This window comes from Theobroma umbraticum, unplaced genomic scaffold (assembly GCF_002168275.2).
Source record: "Theobroma umbraticum cultivar Fairchild unplaced genomic scaffold, ASM216827v3 scaffold_50.0, whole genome shotgun sequence".
Classification (NCBI taxonomy): domain Eukaryota; kingdom Viridiplantae; phylum Streptophyta; class Magnoliopsida; order Malvales; family Malvaceae; genus Theobroma; species Theobroma umbraticum.
In genome coordinates, this window is record NW_018397261.1 from 386,569 (window position 1) to 400,993 (window position 14,425).

Here is a 14,425-nt window from a genome sequence, read left to right on the forward strand (position 1 = left end):
CTTGAATCTCTCTCAATAACTCTTGATCTCTTGCATGATTCCTAGCTCAAGTCTCAAAAAAAGTTGATGCAATTCTTTCTTTTAAATGCTCTGAAAAAGTCCTTTAAATAGGTTCAAATTAACCTAATTTCCATATTTCCATCAAAATTTTATTTTTGGAAAACAGTGTGGTATAGCGGCCATGCTTCCTTGGTGCCATGGTGCGGTGGCAGTCTTTTGTAACACCGCGCTGTTACTTTTTCAATGCCACAGCACTCTGGCCTCAGCAATTTGTATTGTGCACTCCAATTGTCTAGTGTCACGGCCACAATCTACCAAGCATTGCAGCCCTAACTCCCTTAGTGCCGTAGCCTTAAGTAGCTTAAGGTCGCAACCTCCAATCAACATGTTGTGTAGGACTGCAACTGTCCATCATCTTCCAATGCAATTTCACCTTGATCGGATCCGAAATGGGGGAAGTGATTAACATGAAAGTTGTAGCCGTATTCTTCTAGCTTTCTAATAGACCAAGAATCTCATTAATTGAACTTTTTTAGCTCAAGTTATCTACAGCATGTATGAATGAAGCCTTCACCATACTTGTGCGATTTTAAATAAAATGCACCTTTATCATCAAATATCCTGCACAAAACTATGAGAGAAATCAACAATAACTCTTCTTAAAGTAAATTAAAGCAAAATAAAGTAAAATTACACTAAAATAACTTGAATTAACTTCTCAACATATAACCTAACTTAAACTAGAAAAACACCTAAAATGCTAAAATCCTAACTTACAACCTTAAAGATCTAGCTACTTAATCCCAAAATATATCAAAATAACTCTATAAAATAGAGTTATCACATCTTTAAGCCTAAGATTTTGCTAGTCCTCTAGTAAAATATAGAACAAAATGCAATAGCCCAAATGAAGAAATTATTTAACTATAAACCGATTGCACCAATTCAATAATTACCTGTAATATCCTTAAAAGTTAATCCAAATTCCCAACTTTAAACAACACATAAATTTTATTCAAGTTCATATTTCAATTCAAATGCCAACTTATCATTAAGTGGATTTCCATGTGAATGTGCAATCTTTTCATTTAGAATATTGTACAATCTAGATAAGTTTATATTCATGTAAAATTTAAATTAGTAATAAAATTCTATAATTGCTTTTCTTCTGTCTCTTCACTAATATAGACTAATATTAAGTTAAAGATCAATAAGACTTTATCAAGCTTGTAATATATGGCTAGGGTCAAGGTAAGATATAGGATATTAAAATGTCCTAAATCACCCTGAGCATTGGGTCATTCTAGTAACTATTTAGAGCTTTATTTTCCTTCACCTAGAATACCCTTTTTTTTTTCGTCAAAAATTTTCTTTTGTTCAATACTTCAATCTTTTTCTTTTTCTGCCACCCTTTTTCTTTTTCTTTTTTTTCTTAATATTACACCCCCAAACTTATTTCTTTTATTGGGTAGTGAGAGGAATACAATCATAATTTTAGAACATTTCATCACTTTTCATCCTTACTACCTCTTTCATATTTAGCTCATAACACTTCCTAAATTGACCTATGCACTTAAGAGCGAGGGATGCAAAAAATTGAAACTATTTATATAAAGGTTTAGGCTAAAAATTAAGTGTTCAGACAAAAAAATGGTTATATTAAGCTTAAAAAGGGTAAAATAAGGATAGATTACATAAAGTAAGTAGGCTAAAAAGGCACAATCAGATTACATAAAATAGGCTAAAAAGGCACAATCAGTCCAAAGATGCCCTAAATCATTTCCTTAACTATGTATAACCTAAGATTTCACCTTGAGAGAGATTCAAACAAATTTTAAAACTTAATACATAATTCAAAATTTTCACACTCACATAAACGTTTTCTAGATATGCATACTAAATTTACACAAAAGACATAATGCTTAAATTGAGTAGAAATCTCATTCTAACAACGAAGCTTAGCATAAGAATTTATATAATACTCAAACAATATCTATATGTTTCTAAGAATCAAGATAAGAGTATAACTAGGTTTTCATCATTGGATAGGTAAATTAAAAGAAATTGGCACAATTAAATCTAGCTCAAGTTTTTTAAACATGCATATAATTAAAAAAAAATTTAACGAAACTAACCTAAAATATCATAAAAACTAATAACAATAAAACCCTTTTCCAAACTTAAATTGCACATTGTCCTCAATGTGAAAAGCTAAATAGAATAAGAAAAACAAACTCCCCTATCAATGGTGATAGTGCATTGATAGCTCTAATTTTCTTTCTCTTTATCTTTATGCTTTCTAAACCTGCATACTCAACAAAGCAAGCTAGGGAGAGGTTATAACTGCTTAGTTAAATAAAAAAATAAAACCTAACTAAAATAACAACTAAACCTAAAAAGATATAGCTTGGGTTGCCTCCCAAGAAATGCTTCTTTATAGTCACTAGTTAGACTATGATACTTTTTTTTTTCACTTTTTCATCACTACAAAAATGCTTGAAGTTTTGTTTCATTATCTTGAATGCTCCAATAAGTGAGCTAAAAATCTCAATATAGCCATAAGACACAACGTTTACCACTTTAAAGGTTTTCCACTAGTATTGTTGAACTTGCCATGATAAGAGATGGATGCGTGAACTAAAAAGTACTACTTACTATCCAACCTCAAAATCACTATCACTAAAAGGTGGCAAATTATGCTAATCATAACACTACTTAGTTTTGAGATGTAGTGGTGGTGGCTCTAACTCAAGATTTGGTGCTTGTTTACTTGTAGGTAGTGGAGTAGGATTACTTTTACCTTTATGGGCTAATAGTTGTGGAGGAAGGGTATTTAGTTGTATTGAAAATAAAAAATTCAACTACCACCTCATTAACTTTGATTGTTATTCCGCCTTACTTTACATTGATGAGTGCACTTGTAGTGGCCAAGAATGGACGTCCCAGTATGATTGAAACTTTTTGATCGTCTTCCATCTCAAGTACAAAGAAGTTTACTGGAATGTACAATTTCTCCACTTTAAGTAAGACATCCTTTATAACCTCATAAAGGTGCCTTATCGTTTTGTCTACTAGTTGCAAGGTGATGTAGTAGGTTGAATTTCCTTCAGTGTAATTCTCCTAGCAATAGACAAAGGCATAATTAAGGCACTAGCACCCCAATCACACAAAGCTTTAGTGGAAGCTTGTTCTAGATTATTGCATTGTACTTTTCAGTGAGTGTAATTGTCTCATAATCTTCCAATTTTCTTTTCTTTGTCAATATGTCTTTCAGAAACTTACGTATGATGACATTTGCTCTAAGCTTTTACAAAATGAAAGTTGATGTGAAGCTTTTTGAATACCTTAAGAAACTTTTGGAAGTGCCAATCAAGCTTTTGTTTATGACAATGCTAAGGAAAGGTTAGTAGCGGTAAAGTTGCCTTCCTTCCTCCTCTTGAATTTGCTTATCAATTGACTCAATCACTGTTTCATTTTCAACGTGCTTAACTTGGAGTTTAGCTTGCTTATCACTGCTTTCAACCTTTTTTTCACTTTTTAGAGTGATTGCCAGTACTTGTTCCTTACCTTTTCTCATAGGATTCACCTCTGTATCACTAGGTAAGTTCCTTGAGCTTTATTATTAAATAAGTTGGCAAGTTGACTAACTTGAATCTTGAGGTTTCATAGTGATGTTGTTGGACTTTGGATGATGCTATTAGTCTATGTCATGTATTGACTTAGCAAATCCTCCACAACAGGCTTCGTTTATGAGATAGCCAATTTTGCTTGCTATTGGAATCTTGGAGGTGCATTTGATCATGAAGTTGAGAAGGATCCTTGATTATTGGCTCAAGAGAAGTTTAGATAGTTTCTCTGCCTTAGGTTATAAGTGTTGGAATAGGGGTTATTCTGCTATCTATTTATCACAAATTGCACTTTTTTTTGTCAAACTTGGGCACTGATGGCTTACATGGTCATCTCCATAATACTCACAAGCTACAAATGAACTTTGAGTAGAGTTAGTACCAAAAGATTTAAGAGTCTTAGTTAGAGCTACTACTTGTGCAGATAATGCTGAAAAAGCATCTACATCATTAATTCCAGTTACTTTCCTATGCATTGATTGCTCTATGGCCATCGGTAATTGTTTACAGCCATCTTTTCCAACAAATCATATGCCTCATCAATTGATTTAGCCATTAAAGCTCCTTTTGTAGTTGTATCAATGGTAGTCTGAACATGCCTATTCAAATCATAGTAGAAAGTCTGCACCTGAAGCCACTTTGGAAGACCATGACGAGGATAACACCGAAGTAATTCTTTGTATCTTTCCCAAGCCTCATACAACAATTCAAAATCTTGCTGCATGAATGATGTGATATCATTCCTCATTTTCGCTGTCTTAATCAGAGGAAAGAACTTAGTAAGGAATTTTTGAGTAAGATCATCCCATGTTGTTATTAAGCCAATGGGGAACACATGCAGCCATGTTTTAGCTTTATCCCTTAATGAGAAAGGAAAAAGCCTTAAACAAATTTTATCATTTGTGACACCATTATGTTTGAACATATCAAAATCTCCAACAAGTTCGGTATATGGCCATTTGTATCACCATTTGGTAAACCCCTAAACTAGACTAAAGTTTAAATCATGGTGATGATGGCCTACTTGATCTCAAAACTGTTGGCTTGAATAGCCAACTTTCGAATGCCTGATAGAATTCCTTGCACCAATGGAGCAACATAATCCCTTAAGTAACAATTTTTAGCAATTACTCACTTTTGGACTTACTGTTCATGCTGTCAATTAGCCATTGTATTTGTTTGAGCAAACCTTGTGGATTTTCTCATCAGTGGAATGTTCCTTCAATTTCTGGATCACAAGGTATAATCTATAAGTTTTTGGCTCTTCTCATACAATGACTAAATGAACCTATAAAATAAAGAAATAAAACTTAAATTAATTCTAATCTGTAGAATTTTAATATTAACAAATAATAAAGAAAACAAAATCTCCGACAATGGGGCCAAAAACTTATTGAATTTTCATGCAAATGCACATTATTTCAAACAAGTAATATAGTAGAAATTGAGTATCATTCCCACAGGGATTTGTTCCTAAATTTTTACTAAGTACTAAAGTCTTAAAACAAATTAATCTTATTTAAGTAACTGAAATTTGTAGAAAAATAAAATTTAAATAAACAATAAATTAACCAATAGAAATTAAATATACTTGAAAAGATAATAGACCAAAAACCTAGGATTATGGGCTCGTTCAACACTTCATCTGATACTAGCTTTTCTTATTATTTATCTTTTTAGGTAGTTTTACTAACCTGTAATCCAAGATTATGTACAAGTCTCTATTGAGATGCTTGCACAAATACTTAACTTAATTGGTTCATTATGTATGGGAATTGACGTATGTCTACTCAAATCATGAATCAGATCACCAAAGTGACGTGAACATATACTATTCAAATCTTAGTCTAGTCTAAAATCTCTCTGTTGATTTTTAATTGAATTCACAAATCACTTAATTGTTGCCAAAAGAATTAAAGGCATTAAGAATAGATTTGAACAAACAAAACTATACCCATTCATGATAAATAAAAAAGAAACTAATATTCAAACTACATGTTGAAATCTACCATAATCTTTGATAAACAAATTAGTTCATGATATCTAAATAAAACAATATCTAAAGAAATTTAGCCATGAATTCAAACCAAGAGAATAAGTAGAACACAAAAAAGAGAAATAAACTAATGTTGAAGCCTTGTTAATTTCGAATCTCTCTCAATTACTCTTGATCTCTTACTTGATTCTTCACTCAATTCTCTAGAAAAGTTGCTACAATTCTCTTCTTTAAATTCTCTGAAAAAGTCCTTTAAGTAGGTTTAGATTAAACACATTTCCATATTTTTGTCAAAATTTTATTTGTGAAAAACAGTGTGGCACCATGGCAGTCTTTTATGGCACTGGGATGCTACTTCTTTAGCATCATGGCATTCTAGCCTCAATAGTTTGTATTGTATGCTCCAATTGTCTAGCGCTGCAATGTTGCAGCCCTGGCTCCACTCAAGGCCGCGGCATCCAATCAACATGCTGCGCCGAATTGCAACTATCCATTATCTTCTAATGCACTTTTCACCTTGATAAGATCTAAAATAGGTGAAATAGTAAGCATGAATTTTGTAACCCATTCTCTTATCTTTTCAATGGATTAAGAATCTCATCAATTGGACTTTTGTAGCTTAAGTTATCTTTGAAAGGCTACAGCATGCACAAATAAAGCCTTCACCAAACTTGTGCGATTTTAACTCAAATGCACCTTTCTCATCAAATAACCAATAGAAAACCATGAGAGAAATCAACAATTACTCGTCTTAGAGTATATTAAAGAAAAATAAAGTAAAATTATACTAAAATAACTTAAATTAACTTCTCAACTTGTAATTTAACTTAAACTAGAAAAAACACTTAAAATTCTAAAATCTTAACCTACAACCTCAAAGATCTAGCTACTTAAAACCCCAAAATATATAAAAATAACTCTATATAATAGAATTATCACTAATGCATTTAGTGTGTAACAAATCTATTGAATATGGTATTGTGTGTAGCAAAACGTTTTTGTACACGTCTGCTTGTAAAAACATATTTTTCAAAATAAATTGTAGCAAAATTTTTTTGAACATTTCGTGTAACTACGAGAAATAGCATGATTAGAGCATCAATATACCGAAATAACAAAAGTTGAAACAAAATAAAAACCATACTTCTTACCTTTGGATCACCTTGGTTGTTTAATGCAAAGTTAAACACTATAAAAAATTAGAAAAAGGTTTTTACCTTTTTAAATGATATCATAATTAAATGGATTTCTTTTGGTGTTGAAAAATGTGAACACCTTCTTGTGTGAAAGAATCCCATCCACTCAAATGCTTGGCCTTTAATGTTGCACAAATGATTAAAATGGATCTTTCTCAAGGAGAGAGCTTTATGCCATAAGCTTGTGCTAACAAGTGGACAACGATTTGTCCTCTTTTATTATTTTATTTTTAGCAAAAAATCAATGGAGAAGTTCTTTAAAAAGTCCTTCTCAAGAGTGGCGGCACTTTAGAGAAAAACTATTAGGTTTTTTTTTTTTGTACTTTTGTTGCCTTAAAAAAGAGTGGCTATAATGTGATATTTATATCTAGGTTTAATTTTCTTATTAGACTTATTAAAATTGTAAAATGAGTCCATAATATTATATTAATTATAGTATTTAACTAATGCCTAATTAAACTCTTTTAATTAGGTCCTTATTAGTCAAAACCTATAATTTGATTTAAGTCTAACTTAAATCATCACATTCTCAATTTAATCTAAATTGCAACCTTTGTGTGTGACCCATTAGGTTTTTAACATCTTGGTAATGAAATTGAATTATAATTTATTAATTAATTAATTTAAATGAATCATATTTAATTTTAAATTAACTAATTTAATTCAATAGACCAAGATTGGCATCTAGTAATACATCATGGCCACCTAATTGTTTAAAGAGTCAAAGGATTCTTTGACAACCTTTTATTATATAGTTTATTAGTGTAATTCATTTCCTCATCATATATCTTAGAGATGATAAGAGTTTGGTATAATGCCTACTCTTGTAGACTTCCATATTTGTTTCTGTAGTTAGATCATTAGTTTGTAAAGACTTATGAAACTAATTTCATAATCTCCTTATCACCTTGGTCAAGGATTTGATTAAGCTAATGTCAACCAAGAACTAACGAGATATTTCTCCTAAAATCACTTGGGGTAATGATTCCTATCTTGATCACTTATTTGCCTTTATATGCTTCATATTGTAACAAAAAAAAAATCTTGTTTTGGCATTATTGGTTCGGCACTCGCAAGGATGAAATCAAAGCATAATACTCCACATACAAGACAACCTAATGTCTCAAGTCTAAGGAATAGTTACACAATAGAACATGAGAAGTATTGTATAGACACTTCAGTGAAAAACCATATGCATTTCTCATGGCAGGTCATGTTCAGTGAACTCGCTCTCCCATGACAATCACTCACATACAAGTTTCAAGTATCTTTATACTTAAACCTATGAGAGTGGTTGCTTACTTCACAAGTAAGGAACATAGCGTGTTTTGATCTTTAAGCATTATTGATACCCCCTCTCAATAATACAATGATCAGGAACATTTAGGAACAATGCTTTGATGCAGAAGGATCTCATAATTGTATCCCAATGCAATTCTTTTGCAAGGCATATATAGTTCCATGGGCTTTATCTACATGAGTACAAAAAGTAATTAAATCATAAACTTATGGATAAAAAATTAATTCATAAGTATTATAAATTAATAAAATGTCATACACAAATAACTCAAAATGCAATTCCTATATGACCAGAGATTGGCTTATAGGGCTCATACTAACAGTAACTACAACATTTTTTTAAACATGGCATATAACTCGATCCTTTGTATTTCACTGGAATATAAACTCTTAAAGTTAAACACTTTAAACATGGCATCTAACAATCTTTTTTTCAATATGGTATGCAACAATATTTTTTTGAATATGGCGTGTAATAATAATATTTTTGAACATGGTATGTAATTTGGTTTCTGTCTTTATATTTCTATCATGACCCAAACCTGAGGGCCATGATCGATGTATGCGTATCAATGGGAGTTAACCTCTTAACTCATGTAAGCCTAAAATGTACAATTCAAATCAAATAATCAAAATTATCTCATGGGACTCATTACCATGGAATCGAACATCAACATGCATGAACATATTATGTCATATAGGACCATTACTAGAAAACAGGGTTTACTAATAGAATAAATTTTGTCTGTACAAATTTGTTGATATATACTGATGGATTATCAACAACTTATAGACGGAAGGGAGGTAAAGAATGCACTGACAAATTATTGACCACATATCGACTATATTCATTGAAAAACGAACTTCAGTGGGTAATCAGTCGATTATGCATTGGTGGAAATTATATTTGGAAGGCGAAAAAAAGTTTGACTGAATACTATGGTTTGGAATGACCATATTGACCAAATATGCTGAAGAAAATTGCTGACGGAACATTTATTTGCAACGTTGTGATTATAGTGATGGAATTACCGGCAGAAGTTTAGTTGGCATACTCGTAGTTCCCTTTGCAAAGTTTGTCGACAGATATGCTGGCAAAATTTCCATCGGTATAAGGGTTTAGGCTTACAACGAAAAATTTCATTGGTAATTCTATTGATAATTCTAAATAAAATGCTTAGGGTTTTTTCTTCATGTATCTTTCTTTTTTCCTCTTTTTTCCCTCAAATCTACCTTTCCCCTATCAACCACCCCAACCTCTCTTCTTTGATGTCAACGGACAGCTCCTTCCCTTGGTCGGACACTCTTTGTCTTAGACTTAAGTTCGATCAGACTCTCTCGAGCTGACGACCCTGGCGCCCTAAGCTTTCTTCCCATGATCGAGGGCTTCCCCTGTTCACTAGTGCCAACCGACGTGTAGAGGTGGCTAACCACCCCCACTTCTCTCCGAGCTTGAATCTCGTGCTGGTCGATTAGCCTTTCCTCCCATTTGGAGTTGAATTCGTTGCTGACCACCCCTATCACTCCCTAATGACTACCCCCTCCCCTGTCGGGACAGGTAAGGCTATTTTTTTATTTGCTTCAAATTTTTTTATTAATCCTGCTGCTAATTTTGCCTTTAATTTTTTTGATTGGATATGTTGTTATTTTTATTTTTATGTGAAACTAGTTGAGCAAATAAGTTGGATGGATTGTAGTTGCTTGTTAATTGATTATGGAGTGTAGGGGGTTGCATTGCTGAATTGAGCTGAAGATTTTTTATTTGTGCTTGTTAATTGATTTGAAGCTCTCGCTTTATTATTGAGTTTAGTTGTTAAATGGAAGTATGAAGCTATTGATATGTTTTTTTGGATTGTGGTGGTTAGTTTTTAATTTCATTATGAATTTCATGTACTACATAGACATAATTTTTATTGATTTACAAGAACGAAACTTAGATATATATAGGGTTATAAATTATATATAATGAAAATTTGAAAATTTTAAAACATTAATAATGATAAATTATTTTGATGTCTATATATACAAAATTTACTACATGATGCACAATATAAAAAATTATAAATAATTTATTTATGTAATAATAGTATATATAATGAAAATTTTGATGTACTATTTATGTGTAATTTATAATGATTTAAAATAACAAAAATTATATATATGTATATAACTTATATAATGATAAATTTGAAACTGCTGCAAAAAAATCATACTGATAAATTTAATGTACTACATCTACAAAATTTTTTATTGTTGTACAATAAGAACAATTATGAATGTCAAAAATTATTAGTAAAAAATGGATTATATATATGGTTATAAATTATATATAATGATAAATTTGAAATTTTTTTAAAAATATTAATAATAAATTTGATGTATTACATATGCATAATTTTTATTGATTTACAGTGACAAAAATTATATATTTGTATATATATATATAATGAATGTGGCTAAATTCTTTTAATTGGATAAATAATTCTAGTAATTAATTAATAATCAATTTTTATTATCTCATAACAAACAACATTTTATGTCTGTTACATTTTTCAAAATGGAACGAGATCGGAGTTGAATGTATTCCCAAGTGGATTTAACTGGATTTCTTAGGATAGAATTTGTGAATGGCGTTGAAGAATTTATTTCATTTTCCTTTGACAAACCAAGGTATGTAAGTGGAAAGAAGATTAGATGCCTTTGCTTTTGATGCATGGGTAGCAAGTTCTTAACTACTGATAAGGTTTAGGAGTATCTATTTTGTAAAAGTTTTACTAGTGCATACACAATATGGGATTCACATGGTGAATCATTCCATGTCGGACAATTATCAGGACATTTTGTTCATGATTATGTCGAAGAAGTAGCGTATAGTGCTCGAGTAGAAAATCCATATGCTGAAATGGTTGTGGATCTTTATGACTAGATTTTCAATCCATTATTGGGAATGAAAATGAAAGGGATATTCATGAAGATCCAAATCTGAACGTTGTAACATTTTTTTCATTGTTAAATGATGCTGATCTAGCTTTATGATTTAGATGCACCAAGCACACAAAACTATCAGCTATGTCCCAATTATTGAATGTGAAGTTAGAGTTTAACATGAGTTAGACATGGTTTAGTTATGTGATGCATCTAGGGAAGGATTACCAAAGAACTTTTATAGAATGAAAACACAATTGAAGGAACTTGGGCTTAGTTATCAAAAAATTCATTCATGTAAGAATAATTACATGTTGTTTCATAACAAATCTTCCAAGTTGTCTTATTGTTACACTATGGTCATCTTTGGAATAAACCAAATAAATCAAAAGGAGAAAGGGTTAAGAAAATTCCTTATAAGATTCTATGATGCTTTCCACTCATTCCTAGATTACAGAGAATTTATATGTTTGGAAAAACCATAGAACACATGACATGGCATGCTACACACCACTTTAATGATGGAGTGCTTAGACATCCTGTCGATGGTGAGGCTTGGCAACACTTCAATCAGACCCATATGTCTTTTACAAGAAAGCCTCGCAACATTAGACTTGATTTATGTTCTGATGGTTTCAATCTATTCGACGCGGTGACTAAATTGTAGTTTATTTGGCTAGTAATGGTCATTGTTTATAACTTACCTTTGTGGATGTGCAAGAAGCAACCATACATCTTTTTGAATATGGTCATCCCGAGGTGTAAAAGTCCTTGACAGAATATAAATGTTTTCTTCTGACTTTTGATAGATGAGTTAAAAGTTTTATGGGACGAAGGTGTTGTCACGTATGATGCCTATGCGAAACAAAATTTTATTCTACTAGCAATACTCTTATGGATCATTAATGACTTCCTTGCATATGGTATGTTGTCCAGGTGGAGCATTTATGGACATTTAGCATGTCTATATTGCATGGAACGTGGAAAGAGTTTTATCTTGCTGTATGGGAAGCAGTCTTGTTTCTTTGATTATCATTGGCAATTCTCGCCAATGGATCATCCATTTTCGTTTCCAAATAGATAAATTTAAAACAATGTGTTAAAAGGAATTCTCCAATTCCTCGTTTATCTAGTGTTGAAATTTTGGAACAATTGGATACAATTCCTAATATCACATACGGATTAAAGGTTGGAAACCATAAGCTACTAGGTTTTGGGCAAACCCATAATTGGATGAAGAAAAGCATTTTTTGAGAGTTACCATATTGCAGTACAAATCTTATTCATCATAACTTGGATGTGAAGTATATTAAGCGTAATGTCTTTGATAATATATTCAACATGATGATGGATGTTCCAGGAGAGACAAAAGACAATATAAGGCTGGGCAAGATTTGAAGGTATGTTGTAGGCTGCCAGAATTGAATTTAATTACGCATAATGGTAAACTATATAAACTGAAAGCCTCCTACAGTTTGACTAAAGAGCAAACAAAAGTTGTGTGTTTATGGGTGAAATAGTTACGACTACTAGATGGTTTTGCCTCTACTATTGCGAATGTTGTGAATGAGTAAGAGTGCAAATTTTATAGGATGAAAAGTTATGATTGTCACATTTTCATGCAGCGTTTGCTCCCAATTGCATTCTGTGATATGGTTCTTCACATTATTTGGAGTGTAATTGTTGAGATCTCACATTTCTTTCATGATATCTGTGCAACCAAACTGTGACTTGATCATATCAATTCATGAGAAGGAAAAATTGTGGAAACAATATGCAAATTGGAGAAGAATTTTCTCCCTAGTGTTTTGGACTTAATGGAACATTTGTCGATCCATTTAGCATATGAAGCTAGGGTTGGAAGACCGATCCATTATCGATGGATGTATCCTTGTGATAGGTATTGCAAGCCACACATGTAATTTACTTATCATTTTAGGGTTAATATGAGAATCTAACAATCATGTTGATCTTCAAGTTCTAGCTTCACCTAAAAGAAAAAAATTCATAGTTGAGCATTTGTGGAAGGATCCATTTTTGAAGCATATCTTATTGAGGAAATATCAATGTTTTGCTCGATGTACTTCGAACGTATCATCCCAACAAGAATGAATCGAGTCCTAAAAAATGATAATAGCGGAGATTTTGATGCATCCAGTCATCTTTCGATTTTTATCCATCCTGGCTGACTTTTAGGTTCATTTGAGAAATTGCGATACCTATAAGAAGATGAGTTCTATGCTGTAGAACTATATGTACTTATGAATTATGAAGAGACATTACCATACATTGAGTAAGTTTAAGTTGATTTCAGGTTTAGAAAATTACGTAAAGTTAATAGCATTAATTCACTATATGTCGTATTATGTGTAAGATGTTCTATGAGGTGGTGAAAAAAGAACAATATGGTATTTTTGAGAAAAAATTAGAGAAAATGCATGACGTAACCTTTTGAAATTGGTTTCAACAATATGTAAGTTATCATTCATCAATTTAAATGTAAATGTTAAAACATTTGAAGTAGTTATATGGCATATCACTTTCTTGTAGGTGGCCCAAAATGCAAATCAAATTGATTCTCATTTGGTCAACATGTTGCATTATACTGGTTGTATGGTGATGTGTTCAAAAGTTACTATGTGAATGGATACAAGTTCCATACATTGGAACTTGGAGAAAATCGTTCAACAATGAATAGTGGTGTCTACATCAAAGGAAGTTGCTATAATGATTATGATTGTGGCATTTATAGTCTATTAGTTGATATCATTGAGACAGAATACTTTGCTGCAAACAATCGAGTAGTTTCGTTTTAATGTCATTGGTTTGATATCGAAAAAGTTCTCAGAGTTGATCATATTCATGGGTTGATTGAAATTAGACACAAGTTAATTCTTGTTATTAATGAGCCTTTTGTTTTAACTGAAGAAGCTACTCAAGTTTACAATAGTCCATACCCATCAAATAAAAGAGATCAATGTGATTGGTGGGTAGTGTTCAAAACGAAGGCTTGAAGTCAATTCGATATTTCGAATAATGATGTAGTGTATCAAGAAGATGGATACAATATCAATACATAATTTGATCATTCTTCAAATGACCTTAACAACAATACAATTCTTGTTTGTGGTGAATATAAAGAGGTTAATGTGTTTGTTGAGGTCAAACATAGTGAGGAAGATGATGACGATGAAGGAAAAGATGAAGAGACAAAAGAAGATGCAGAAAAAGATGATGATAATGAAAGCAATGATCTTAAAGATGAGAACGATGAAAATGAGTTTGCATGTTCAAATGATGATTGAGGTTTGACGATTTTTATATATATAAATCATGTAAAGAAGTTGACATGATGTAATTTTTTGTGCTGATTTATTTATATA

The 14,425-nt window shown here is 31.6% G+C and overlaps 1 non-coding gene across 1 annotated transcript; it reads left to right on the forward strand.

Moving 5' to 3' along the window:
- Nucleotides 1-4,270: 4,270 nt before the first annotated feature.
- On the forward strand, nucleotides 4,271-4,377 carry LOC149527068 (small nucleolar RNA R71). Its single transcript, XR_016351350.1, has one exon. It is a non-coding gene; the product is annotated as a small nucleolar RNA R71 (small nucleolar RNA).
- Nucleotides 4,378-14,425: the final 10,048 nt, after the last annotated feature.